Genomic DNA, 14,954 nt, shown 5'->3' with positions numbered 1-14,954 from the left:
AAGTGCTTTATTTGTTTGCTTCCTTGGTTTGTTAGGTTTGCCCTTGGACTAGTTATTTACCTGACTCTGTAAGTTTGGCTAACAGATGTTAAATATGAAGGAAATAAATTGACCATCAGAACCTGCAATTACTGTCTTCTTTGGAAATAACACAGTACAGCACCACTCTTTGAAGAAAACTACTCTGTAACTTGGATTACAATTCAGTCTGCAAAAGCTTGTCTTTCCCCATTGATCCAGAGTGAATTGAATGCCACACTCAAAGCTGGCACTTGAGGCCTACAGTGAAAGTTAGGTGATTTTTCTTGTAAGTCAATGCAGTAATTGGAAATTTTCTAGTGAAAAATGTTTTAGTCCCCTACCTATGGCAGGTACATTGGAACTAGATGATCTTTGAAGGTCCCTTCCAACCCAAACCATTCTATGATTCTATGATTTTTATTAAGCAGGCATGGGGACACAGGACACGAATGCCTACTTTTTAAAACTGTATTTATTTGTTTAGATGAGGATGACATTTTGAGTCATAGTGGGAAGAAAGGGGAAAACATTATTTTGTAGAATAGGTTAGACCTCATTTCTTAGTGTACACGTCTAGACCTTGGTCTGTTTGACTATTAGTCTTCTGAAGCTGCATTCTGCTTTTCCAACTCTGAAGGTTTTTATTCATTTTGATGTTGAAGAGGAATTATTTCTTTTGTAATATTAATTTCAATTGGGCTTTGAACCCCTCTAAAGTTAACATGACAAATTTATATCTAGAAGAAAGCCTAACTTTAGCAGTTGTTAAACAGTTTTAAGCAAGTTTATGAACATTATTTTCTATTAAGCCATATATAATCAAATATTATGTTTTACAAAATTTTACTTTAAAACATTATGAGTGCCATTTGCTTAGGAAGTGAAGAGAATGTGCATACTCAAGAAAGGACATTTCAATTTGCTGAATTTGCAAACACTTTATGCAAAGCAGAGATTTTTTTACTTATGTCTATATTATCAAGTAATGCTGACCAATATGAGCAGATGTGCAGAAAGAAACAGTGGTGAGGGATTATTTTTAAAAATATACATTTCATGTTTTTTTTAACTTCAGACTCACTCGAGTCTCTCCATTGGACTGAATGACCACTGGAGACTAAGGGCGTTCAGTATGTTCCTGGATCACACGCTCTAGCTTAATGTCATCCAGAAAATTCCAGCTCAAGCTCTTCGAGACAGAGAGCTCTGGTATGTGAACTATGCCCAGGTGACTGGAAGATTTAATTCAGAAGTGTACTTCTTGCCTAACCTATAATATTTCTGTTGATGTGATCTAAACTACCTTTTAGGTTAGGTTAACCTGGCCTAAGTCACCAGCTGCGGAATCTAAAACAGTTCGTAGTTCAATTCAGTGTCAGAGCCTCAAATAATCAGTTTAAATAGCACTACTTCTCAGAATCACTATTTTAGGTACTAATTCTGCCATTTGCAACTTCCCCCCCCCCCTTCCCTTTTAGCATGTGATGACTTTATGGGACACATACTACTTACTTATGTGGAGATCTATAGAAATATGCACTTCAAAGAAGGATTTTCTCCAAGATAAGGGCTATGTAAATGAACAGATTTTCTCAGTCATGTATAACGCATTTTTATATGTGCTACTCTGATTTTTGTGTAAATAGGTTCATGATTAAAAATATCTAGTGAAAGACATTGTAAATTTTACAATTAAAACAAAATAGAGAAGAAATTAGAACTTAGATTAACGTTAAAGCAAACTCAGAAAAAGAAAAATCAGAGGCAAGGCTACCTTAAAACCTTTATTTTTGCCCTGGATTAGTAAGGCTACATAGCATCTTGTCTGTACTTGTAAATGACAGAGATGGTCCTGTAAATGGAGAAGAGCCTTTTGCAGGTCTCTTCCAGCTCTACTTTGTTTGGTTCAACTGCATAAGTTTCTTCTGAGAACTTAACACTCAATATTAATCATCATAAAATTAATGAGCTTTAAAGAAGATGAATCTGTGAGGATTTTTATAAGGTTTTAGATATCAACTTCCAGTTCATATAAGGGCTCATGCTCACTCTTTAATCCAACTGAGAGATTCATAGGATATATCATATAGGATAGAAATTATAGGTTATATGTTTGTTTACAAACAAACAAACCAAAACCAGCCAAACATAATATGAAAAATTATTCTGATTTTAATAGAAAGAACAAGTGTACTATTATTTCTCCGCAATGTTCAGTCAGTGGATTTGGTTTCATATTTATGGAAGCCAGAATCAAGCATAGATTTCGCAAAGTACTGCGTGTGGTCCATATGGATACCATGGGCAATTTTTTTGTGCCCATACAATGATCACCTACTATAAGATAACTTCCATTCAGTTTCATCTGGAGTACACAAAACATTGACAAAGGGAACAGCATGTGCTGAACATTAATTGGCACTAGACAGACACATTATTCTGTGAAAGATGCTGCTCATCAATATATTTATTGATGCTGCATTATATTTACATAAGTAACTATTGGTTTCTATCTTATTGCCATGCTGAATCCTTGACAAAATATCAAGATATTCCTAATACAATGACTTTGATTGTACACCCTGTAGAGCAAAACAGGAAATAAAGATATATGAGTTTGGGTCCAAGGTTAATTTAATTCTCAGATGGTCAAACGAGTTTCTGTCAAAAACAGTATGGGAAAAAACCTGCCTATGGCTATGACAACTAGTGGATATTTTAGGAAAGAATGTAAGACCAAGGCAGTCCCTCTCCCAGCTTTTGAGATTTGAAAGCTCAGAGGCTTCTTTAGTGTAGGATGGTAACTATAACATCATACTTGATAGACCATGCTGGTCTTCCATAAACTTTCCAATACTGTTTTCCTGCATTTGTTCTTTGACAGGGATAAGAACCTAACCTTTTGGCTTTTTCTGTTTTCCAGAAAATTTCTATTGCAGAACTGTCTCCACCTTCTATTTGTGTAATACTTTACAAGCCAAATGCCCTCATGCCCTCATGCCTATTCCTACAGATCATATTGTGTAAACTCGAAGAATGCTGTGGAGTCTCATTCAATTTTTGTCTTGCTGACTTCAGTTCTGTCCTTCTCTCTATTCTTGGTACCGACTGTCACCCCAAACTCACTCAACCTTTATCTAGATAACTGATGAAGTGTTTCACCCATTCATCATGCAGATGAATCTTCACCTGCTCTTCTCTAGCATCACAAACCCAGCTACCTAACTTAACTGCCACTCTTAGTTTGGCATTGTAAGTGAGGACATCTCTGATGGTTTGATAGTAGAAAATTCTTTTTGGTACTTAAATATGAGCTTAATTTTGCTTTCATATACAATGTATATAATTGTTTAATAGCAAAATTAGGACAAGAGGGAATGGCTTTAAGATGAAAGAGGGTAGATTTAAGTTAAATATTAGGAAAAAATTCTCCACTATGAGAGTGATGGGACACTGGAACAGCTTGTTCAGAGAATCTCTGAGTGCCCCATCCCTGGAAGTGTTCAAGGCCAGATTGGATGGGCCTTTGAGCAACCTGGCCTAGTAGCAGGGAGATCGGAACTAGATGAGCTTCCAACCCAAGCCACTCTATGATTTTATGATTCTATGAAAAATGTCTGAGCAGCTTTTCAGTATCTTTGCTTTAATTGTCCTTATGCTGAAAAAAAAAGTATTCATAGAAATTTTCTGGAGTAGGAGTAGTAGAGAGAAATGTAAAGTCCCAGTCAATCTTCATTACTTACTGTGACTGTACAGTGATAAATGAAACAAATTAGATACTGACAAATATTACAGACGTAATGATGACTGCATGACAGCGTCCACCCTGTAAAAAGTGTATCTTAATTAGTAGTGTGGGTGCACTTGATGTGCTTAGCATTCTTATATTTGCCTTCTCTTAAAAGCGGTTTATCGTCTAGTACTAGTGTCTTTATCGTGAGTGGTATCTTTTTTTCTTGGATGAGTATGATCTGGTCAGATATGTGGTTCACACTGCAGCTGCATGATGAATTTTGCTCAACTGAAGAAAGAGAAATAGGCATGGGAAGTAGAGCTCTTGTTATTTACAGTGTTATGTTTACTGCGACTGTGGAACTACAGCTGTGGAACTACAGCTGTGGAACTACAGCTTTAATGTACAGCTCATGTACAGCTCATTTCACAGGAAATCATTAATACCTGAGTTACTAAACAAAATTACACCCATGGCATAATACTACTTCTTTTAAACTGGTTCTATTCCTTCATTTAAATTTGGGATGCTAATACAAAACAGCTAACAATAATTTTCAAAGTTCAGGTAGGTCCTATTGAAACAAAATAAAGGCAAGGGGGTCTTGGGAACTGTCTTTTGGTCTTACACAGTTATGCTTAGAGTCATGACATGGTGTTAGTATAATACTGTATCTTGACATTACCAAAAGAAGTATTTTGTTCTAGACTTGCAGGAAGAATGACATGTAGGATATGTATGTTCTTTAATTAGGTCATAACTTTGTCAATCTAGCTCCCCTGGGGATCACCTCTCAGTGCTGCTTAGAATACAGCTCTTTGTTTCTGTCTTGCACATTTCCATCTCCTGGCAGGAAGGGGTAGGCAGCTGTCATTCTTCACCACACCAAACCCAATTGCAGTTCTTTATTTTGACCCCTACAGTCTTCCCATCTATAAAGGTTAGGAGGTAAGAAAAATGTCATTGATTAATTTTTCTGTGTGAAGTGGGAAGAATTGCTGCATATAACTTTCTTCTCCTGAATATGAATGAGCTGTTTGAAAGAATTCTTTCTTTAACCCAAACTTACCTGTTTTAATGCATGGAATTGATTAAGATTATATCCTGTTAATGGAACTAAACTATTAGAAAAATGTAAGATTTTCTTAGTCAGGATGAATTAAAGATTTCTGTTGCTCTCCATGACTTCTTTTGATGCTGTTAAAACTACCTTTGACAAAAGTGATTCATTAGTAAAGTTTTCAGCTTAATTTTTAATGGAATTTAGTGTAATTTTTAATGGAATCTATGAATCAGAACATTCAAGACAAAATTATCCTCATGAGTTTCTTCTGCCATCTATCTGCTCTTCAGAAAAATTCAATGCCAGTCAAAATGTCTAATCCTAGAGAAATTGAAAGGTCTGATACTTTCTGAGATGAGACTAGATGGGAAACATCTGGTTTAGAGTTTGAAGAGACTTTTCATCTTTCTTACCCCCACCTATTAAAGTAAGTGGTCTCCAAAAGGCTCGTTGCACTCTTATTTGGAAATTTTTGCCTGGTTCATGTATTTCTATGCATAAAAATGGAAATATAGGGTGGGCATTGAGAAAAATTTCTTTGGTGAAAAAAGGATAAAGAAAACCCCAAAACTTACGCAGTTTGAATATGGGGTTCTGAAGCATTGTGGTCTTTTGCAAAGAAGGATGTTGTCAAGTGATGATGTCTTTTTGGTGATGATGGGTAGAGTTTCTATCTCTGGCTCATTGTATTTATGCTACAAAGGAAAATTGGGTTTGCATTAAAATATAGTTTGAAATTTATGTCCTTCTGCATAAATTATGGAGTTTAATAATGCCTCTTTTTTTTTTGAAACATAGAAAAAGAGTGTAAAACCATAGAGAAATTTATCAAAATGTTACATTATGATTCTATTGCGTCAAACTTCATCCTGGAGTTCATGTAAACTCTATATCCATCAACTAATTTTGGAGACCATAGTAAGAATTTTTTAAATGGGACTTTCTTCTACAGCCAGTATAATTACAGAGGAATATAAATTCAGACTTGATAAATAGTTCCCTATTTATAATATTAAGTGAGGAACCAGTGTGGAAAAGTTCTATAAATGATAAGAAAATCTGTTATCACTAAATTACAAGTTTTATTGAATTCCTAAAGTAAGAACTTTTCAGTTAATTGAAAACTTGATAAACTGTGCTTTTTGACAAAACTTTGGTTTTCAAGAGAAAATGTTTTTATAGAATAATTGAATCATGATGCTGGATTGTTTGGATATTCAAGGAAATACATCCTGATGGAGCAATAATGTTGACAATCTCCAAAAATATATAATCTCAGCCACATATGTGTTGATCATCTATGACGGCATTCATTGAGGCATGTCAAATCAAGGGATGCTCTCTCCCTTGCATTGCATCATGAGTATCAGTTGTAAAGGTGTTTTTATGAATAGATTACAGAAGTAGTGTGTGCATATATAAGATGTTCACAGATGATTAGTTTTATCAACAACAGAGGAGTGTAGTAGGCAGAAAGCCAAGACACCACTAATTTTGCATTGAAACTCAAAAGTTTATACTAAAGAACATCAGTAACCTGAGAAACTGTAACTGATAGCTTTCAAATATGCTTGGTGCTTATATATCAACAGTGGTATTTGAACTTCAGAAAAGAGTGTGTTACTCTTGCTGTCTGAACCCGAAGTTTAGCCAGCACAGGACTTTCTTTATCAGGAAGCAAGGTAATGCTGCTGTCTTCTAATCCTGCTGACATTTAAAAGCCAGCCTGCCATGCCCTTCCTTAGTGTAGAGAAACAGGGGAAGGAGTTTTGCTACATAACTTCCTCTTGTAGCAACCCCTTTACTCCTAGCTTCTCTTAAAGGGGTAGAATGAGGGACTTCATTCCACCCTGGCAGGAACTTGCATACCTCACTCCAAACCTGTTCCAGAATTAAATTTAAAAAAAAAAAAAGAAGTCAACGAAACCATTTTTTTTTTAATTAATTTTTAAAGGCTACTTGTAGTGCTATAGAAAGCTGAGAGGGAAAGAGAAATCCAGTGCCTGTACTTACTGACTACATATCACAGGGAAGGCTTAGCTGCATCATTGCTCCACTGCCCTGCCAGAGCTCTTGTGGATTCAGCAATGTGAACAATAAGGCCACTCTTAGCCTTTTAAGCTGTTCAAAGGTCTCTGTCCTTCTAAAATTTCCATAGCCTGTATTTTCCTCTTTGCTATGTGCAGGAGGCCAGAGAGCAGTCTTATACACGTACTGTCTTCTCCTTACTGAATGTTGGGAGTTGAGAAGTTTTTAAACAAGGTATTTCATCTGTTCACTGCAAGTAGGACTGGAGATTAAAGATCTGAAGCACACTTTGAACTTCATATCTTTTACACCTGTCACTTTAGAATAGAGATACTAACATAGATACAAGTTAGGACTAAGGCCTCAAAACCTTTGGGAAAACTTTTTAAAAAATATTTCTTCATTTCAAACTGAAAAAGCAATAAGCCAAGCTGTTGCTTTTGCCTTTCTGGAGAAAAGAGCATGGCTGGTATGTTCTTTTTCTGCAGCGGTATCTGTTTTCCCACAATATCTTACCCATGCTTTCTATGCTTATGTCCCTTTTCTCCTTTGCAGCACCGTTCCCTTTTTTCTCATAAGGTTCTTCACCTCTCTCACTTTCTTACTGAAAATTCAACATCTCCTGCTTAGGCCTTTCCTGATGCAATAGCACCCATACTGTTCTACCTCTCTCCACCTAAAGCATGCGTGCTGAAACTGTTGCTGTTCCAAGAAACTACACATTTTGCCAGGCCAAAATATTTGGATGTATTTATTGTCTTATTAGAGGTTTTTCTGAGCTTAAACCACAACAGACACCATACTATTTCTCAGGTTGGGGCAGGTTAAACAGTGTTCAGTGCCTCTCAGGTGCTGCAGAAACAAAAACATTTTTCGAAAGGTCATGCATAGGCAACTTATATAGGCTTGTACTTGACTGAAGGCTACCTGGTGACATGTAAAGGACATCAGGGATGTAGTGAGAGGACAAAGGGTAATGGGCTTAAACCTAAAGAGGGGAAGTTAAGGGTAGATATAAGGAAGAAGTTCTTTACTGTGAGGATGGTGAGGCACTGGAATGGGTGCCCAAAGAAGTTGGGAATGCTCCATCCCCAGCAGCGTTCAAGGCCAGGCTGGACAGAGCCTTGGGTGATAGGGTTTAGTGTGAGGCGTCCTTGCGCATGGCAGGGGATTGGAACTAGATGATCTTAAGGCCCTTTCCAATCCAAACCATTCTATGATTCTATGAAAGGTGAGGTACCAAGTCCTTTGTTCAAAAAAGGGAAACAAATAAGATGGGTGCAACCAAGAACTGATGGGGATAGTTTTCTCTTAACTGAGGAGCTGGAAAAAATTGGGAGTAAGACACAAGCTCTTAGAGCTGCCTACTGCCGAAGGACAACTATCAACCATAGAACTTTTTTTTATCCCCAGGCATTCTCACCCACTTTTGACTAAGTGCAGCATGTTTTATAGAATACGTACTATCAACGCTGTCTTGTGATAAGTTTGCGAACAACTTACAAATGAAGCAACCTGTCCTGGGTTCAGCAATAGCAGTCATGTTTTTCCTTTGTGGTAGCTGGTGCAGTGCTGTGTTTTGACTTCCAGCCTGAGAACAGTGTTGGTGAAGCCGATGTTTTCAGTTGTTGCTAAGTGATGTTTACCCTGACCAAGGACTTTGTGAGGCTCATGCTCTGCCAGGGAGGAGGGGAAGCTGTGAGGAAGCAGAGATGGGGCACCTGACCCGGGCTAGCCAGGGAGCTATTCCATACCACAGCACGTCATGGCTGGTGTGGGGGGTAACTGGGAGTTACCCGGAAGGACACGGGCTTCCGGGTGGAACTCGTTTTCTTGGCCGGTGGTATCGTATTCTCTTCCCTTGTTATTTTTCCCTTATCATTGTTGTAGTTGATAGTAGGGGTGGTGATTTGTGTACATTGGTTGCTGGACTGTTCTTGTCTCAACCCGTAGGAGTTTCACTCTTTCGATCCTCCTCCCCATTCCTCCGGGAGCGGGGAAGGGGAGAGCCCCGGTGGGGGGGGACGGGGACGGACGGACCTCGATTGTTGTCAGCTTGGCACCACTCAATGGAGTGAGTGAACAAGTTACCTGACTGGGTTTAAACCACGACACAACCGCGCCAATTAATCATGTGTGCTTTTTCACTTGCTGCATCCGGGATTAGTAACAGCATGCCCAGAACATGTTACTGTAATCTCTTAGAAATGAAATATTTTGAAGTTTTTTAATAATGTATTTGAAGTCTGAAGCCTGATACTGAGATCTCATTGATGGACTTTGAAGAAGACAAAACAGTAAATTATTAACATTCCTGAATATCTCTAGGATTATCTTTTTGGAGAGAGTAAAATGGCATGTTTTAATTTTGCACAACAGTCCTCTAACTTTTCAATGCAAAAAATGCTAATTTAAACAAAAGTATTACTGAATATGCACCTAACTTGCAGTAGTCCAGGCAAAAGAAGCTGTTTACATACATACAAACTAATGACTTTGCTTTTTTTGCCTGTCAAATGTGAAGGTATTGCATGATTTAAACAGTGCATCTGTTCTAGCCGTAGGGATATTTCTCTCTGTGTGTTTTTGCTGCATTTACAGCAGAGACTCTTGGCAAACGTATTTCAATTAAAAACTTGCAGGCAGATAAATTTCTTCTAGATTGTTTCTCCTCCTCGGGTATGCTGATTTTTCTGGGCCTTCTGCAAAAGACAGATTTCAATGAAGACTGAAAATATTCTTCCTGCTTATAAAAGAATAAGTAGTTGTCCAGCTGGGTGTTTGGCTTCTTGAGCTTCAGGCTGATTCTTTAAGTTTACTGTGTGATTAAGTTCATTACAGAGATTGCACTTGCAGCATTCACATTTCAATCCAACTAAACAAAATTCATGGAACAGAAATCAAGCTAAGAATAATGCTTTTATTTTTCTTCCAGGAGGAGCAGAAATGGAATTTTCTTACCCTCTGCTCCCATTCTTGCAAAATGAAATGGCTGGAATGGAAATTCTTTCCTTCTAAAAAAAGAGCTGACCTGTCACTTACTGCACATTAAGGATTGTTTAGGACCTTTGTTCCAGTGATATCTGAATAATGTAATGCTTCTTATTATAAGCCTAAAGCCATCTGAAGGCTGGTTTGCTGATCATTAGATACTGCAATGAGCTCCATGGACCTGATTATGAGATACTGACCTTGTATCAATCAGAAACAAACCTTACTCAGCATTTTAACAATGCTTTCAAAGAATAACGAGCTTTATTACAAAAGTTTACTTTCTTTCCTTTTTTCGAGAAGGGAGAATAAAATATGTTTAGATAGTTCAGATGAGATCAGTGTTTTCTAGTCATTTTCTCTGCATGTAAACTGATGAATATTTCAGTCTAAAATATGCTATACTAAAGTATATACCTCTTGACAGCAAACAACCTGGTACATAATCTCTGTAAAACTGCTACTTTTTAAGAGATATCATTTGAAAGGCAGATGGAATTGGCAGTTGCCCATAGAGATGCCTACTTTGTGTCTGCCAGTGAGGTAGAATCCAATATGTTGCTTTGATATGCCTAAATGTATACATCCATAATGTGCTGTTTCAACTTAAAAAACTTGAAACAGAGGTTTTTCTAATACTTCAGTTTAGTTGCATCATCTGAATAAGTATATTGTTTCCAATGGATCCTGTGCATACAATATTATTCTCAAAATCATGTTTATAGACTAAAAGGAAGAACACCCACACATAAAGCAAATGAACTCTTAGCAATCTAATTAAACAATTTTTTTTAGTTCAGATGTAATTATTATAAATATACTCCAAAAAAAAGCACCAAACACCACCATTGTTATTGTTGTTGTAAGAATGTAAATTGTTATTTACATTCTTAATTTCCAGCTTTTACCTTGGTGGTGTGCTCATGCTTCACCTCTCCTCTGGTCCTAAGGTCCTTCACTGAAAGAAATATGTTCTTGTTAGTGTTTTTTTCTTTCATACTCTAGGATCCATTTGGAGCAATTTTAAATGTTTGCCAGGGTGCTTTTACACTTTTTGCTCTTTCTTCACTGGTCTGCAGCTGCATGTTACACATGAATTTGCTATATACAGTATCATTTACGATTGTTGAATAGAATATGTTTGCTCTCTTTGGTAACACCAAAGCCAGATTTACATTTCTATTAACTGACTAGTGGGGAAATGGTTATAGTCTGAGGTTTCCAGTGCCAAGCCCGTGTCCCACCTCTTATCATCAAATCTCCATTTTGATATGTAAAAAAAACTATGCTCATCACCTTGAAGCAATTTCTTTCAGGTATGGCTGAAAAAGGGTTCTGCTGAAATTCTTGGTACTCAGTTAAAGTTTTAAACCACTATTTTTTTCCTAACTGTCAAAAACGTTGGCAAAGTTTGAAGACATATAGTTTTGAGTTGGTTTCTACTGCTCAGCAGCACCAAGAATGTTCTTGGAGCTTGGTTAAACTTAACAATAGAATAGCAAAAGGAAACACAATTCAACTTTTCATTTTTAACGCTTCTTTCTATTTAATTTTTCCTGTTGCATGGATAAAAACTCTTAACAGTTGCAGGGGGAAAAGCAATTTAGGCTCCTTTCTGGGGGCATCTTGCTCAAGTAATTTTGGCCTGGATTCTTTCATTTCTGGAATATGCCTACTTAACTTGGCTTAAATGTCTGCAGAACTACCTGTTCCTTTCAATCTTCTCTTTTCTGCAACCATTTTAACATGTCTTAGATTTAAGATTTCTAGAGAATTGTGCCAATTACCAAAAATTACTCAAAAAAGGCACCCTAAAAACCACACAAAATATTTCTGTTTAATCCTGACTTACAGTAATTTGAACATGTGTTAAATTCTCACCTCCTTTCTGGTTCTGACAATGCAAGATAATGATGCAGAAAGAGCGAAGAACAATATTAGGCAAAAAAAAACGCAAAAATTGAAAGCCCTATATTGTATTGAAACAACTGATGATGATTTTGTTTGATACCTTCTTACAAGAAAGTATGAACTGAGATTTAGCTATGACTAAGTAGGATCTTTGTTTTTCCAAAAGCAAGAAATTGAATACCAGGAAGGAGGGAGAGGTTGAATAGGAAATATAGGAAGGGTGGAGCTCTTGTTTTTCTGTATGTGTAGAGCTGATCTTTAGTTCCACTTCCTCTTTAGTTTTGTCAGGATGTTTTTTGAATCGAAAAAAAAAAAGTCATATGGTTTATGTGATAAAACCTTGCATTCCACGTTAGAGTGGAATCTAAAGTTTGTAGCTCGAGGTTTTTAACTTGTTCCTTATGAAATAAAAATACCTAAAGAGGGGCAATTTTGTCAATTATGATAAGAGTCTGGTGATTTGCACAGACACTTATCTGAAGAGTGTTTTGGTTTGTTATCAAAACTCTAATCTCCTTAGCCTTAGAAAATCTTAATGCCCAACTTAGTTCTCAGTTCTAATAACCCATGTAAATAATTTATTTTACAACTAAGCAACTGAATAATATAGTTATAAGTAGAAAATGGTCTTTCTCTGTTGCAACCAGAACTCAGAGGTTGAGAACTCTGAGCCCTTAAAATGATCTCTCCTGGTACTCCTAGGGTTTTGGTGCACATTTTGTGATGCTCTGGTACTGTGTGCTACAAAGTGACAGGCAAGAATTTGGATGGAGAAAACCAGCTATTACTTCCATTCCCTCTAGTCCTCTGGAAATTAAAAAAGCCCTTTCTCTTAAGGCAGGTAGACTTCAGCACAGTGGAAAAGTTTGAGAGAAATGCTGTCAGACAGTTCTGTTGTATGAGGCATTTTGTTTCCATTCTGCAGGGATGGTGGAGTGACAAAAGAATTCTGTTAGATCCCACACCAGAAATGTACTTGCAGACAACACCTGTACTCCTTGCTAGGCAAACTTTTCCCCAAACATGCTACTTCCATAAAGTGTATATCAGTATATCACACTGGTTTTGAGAATCAACTAAAGCTTCTGAAGAAAACATTACCTTTGTCCATGAGGGCAGTCAGGAAGATTAAAGCCCCATAGTAATGATAGCCTGGTTAATGGTCATTGCCCAGTGGTAAAGAAGGAGCCATGGGGTATCGGATAATGGGAGTTGCTACTGAGGACATGAGTGAAACAACATGAATGTGGTATGTATAACCACACTTCTACATTTTGTCTGTATTTACAGCCCATTACAGTCACAGTAAGTCTTTTTACTGACTTTAATGTTTTTTGGAAAAGCCCCCTATATGCTTTTTATTTTACTATAGACCCTTAATTTAGTACGTGAAAGGATTTTTCAATTGTGTGAAGGGGAATGGTTTAGAAAAGGGTTCTTTTTGGTATTGTTTTGTTTACACTCTTTGTTCAGACTATGATCTACAAGAATAAAACACTCATTATCTTACCATTCTTTATAATGAAATTCAGTGAAAGATCAATTAATCCCATTAAAGTAATGCATTGCAAGAATGGATTTCTTTCATAATGATTTTATAGCACTGATTGAATACATTGGATTAGATGTGATAACTCCTGAGCATAGTTTTCTTAACTCCTGATTAAGAGTCATGTGGAAAGCATTAATGTAGCTAATGATAAGCTAATCTATTCAGGAGGACAGAATGTTTATAGCTAATTTATCAGTGACCTGCAGCACTGTGTGAAAACCATGTATCAGTGATGTGCAATGCACAGGAAATGAACACCACTATTTTTAGATTCATATTAATTTGCTGTGATTATATCATGTGACTCTCCAGTAGCTACTGAAGACATGTTTTATAGTGTGACTGCATGTTCATTTTACACTCTCTCCTCTCTGTTTTTAATTATAGTACCATCATGTGAGTGTATCTGGAATTAGAACACTGTGGCTGTAGGCCAGCAATAGCTTAATTGTTCAAGAGCCCACATAAAATAATTGTTGCTTGTGATGAGCTTTCTTTAGAAAAGATTACATTCCCAGATTGAGGGAAGCAGGAAGTAAATGTGAAGATGATAATAATAATAATCATAATAAAAAAATCAGAAGCTTTCTAAAATAAGCTCTAGAATGCTATTTAAAATCACTTATATGTTTTCATATTTAACACTGTCCTTCTCACATTTTCCATTTGCCTATACCAATAATATTATACATCTTCTTATGACTTAAGGCTTTCAATACTCAGGACAGACTTTGCTGAATATCAATTTTGGCCCTAAAAATGGACATACTTTAATTCTTTGGAATTATCTAACACACATGAAATTTGGTTCTTAAAATTACTGAAATAAGGAAAGTATCATGAAAGCAATTACTACAGTTAGCATAAAAAAATAAAGTTTAGCAGAGATATCTACAAGTGTTTCCAAAACATATAATTGCTGAACAGCAATGAAAACAAATAATTGCTTAACATCTAGAGATCTACATTTTGCATATCATAATAGAACTCAAAAATATTTACAAAATAATTTTTAGGGCAGGCATAATTTTACGCTTACTGAATATTTTGACATTTTAGGCAATATCTTCAGAAATAATAAAAATGGAAGAAAACAATTGCTGGGATTACAAAATATATATAAAACATTGAAAAATGATAACAAACTAACTGTATAAATAGCAATAACAATTTATAATGTTTGGAGGCAATAAAAGAAATCATATTGAGTATGGGTTTGTTTTTTTTTTACAAATGTAACCAAAAACATGTCAGGTTCATTTTTCTGAGCACCAGTAATGACACCTCTTAAAATTAATCTTTTCAGTCAAAGAATGACACATTTAATGCTACACATTTAATGCTAGCTATTGACCTGTTATTTTCATTGTCTGAAAAGTTAACATTACTTGAGTAAACTATTTTTGTAGTCATGATCAGCATACATGGTCAGGGGTATATATGTAGAGGTACATAGCACAGATACATTTTCATTACTGATGTTATCTAGAGGTACCTTGGTCTTTCCCTTCTTCTCTGAAAGCTGTGTATGAGTAGGATGGAATGCAACACATACATACATTAATTAAATTCCATTAAAGTACTACTCTGTCATTTGGAGAATATGATGAATTGATACTGTTTACATAGAAATGTTTGGAAGACCAAGACAGTGG

This window comes from Pezoporus occidentalis, unplaced genomic scaffold (genome assembly GCF_034315485.1).
Source record: "Pezoporus occidentalis ecotype Australia unplaced genomic scaffold, CSIRO_AGI_Poc_V1 ctg42, whole genome shotgun sequence".
NCBI classification, from domain to species: domain Eukaryota; kingdom Metazoa; phylum Chordata; class Aves; order Psittaciformes; family Psittacidae; genus Pezoporus; species Pezoporus occidentalis.
The sequence above is the reverse complement of the archived record's forward strand: the minus strand, read 5'-3'. Positions refer to the sequence as shown.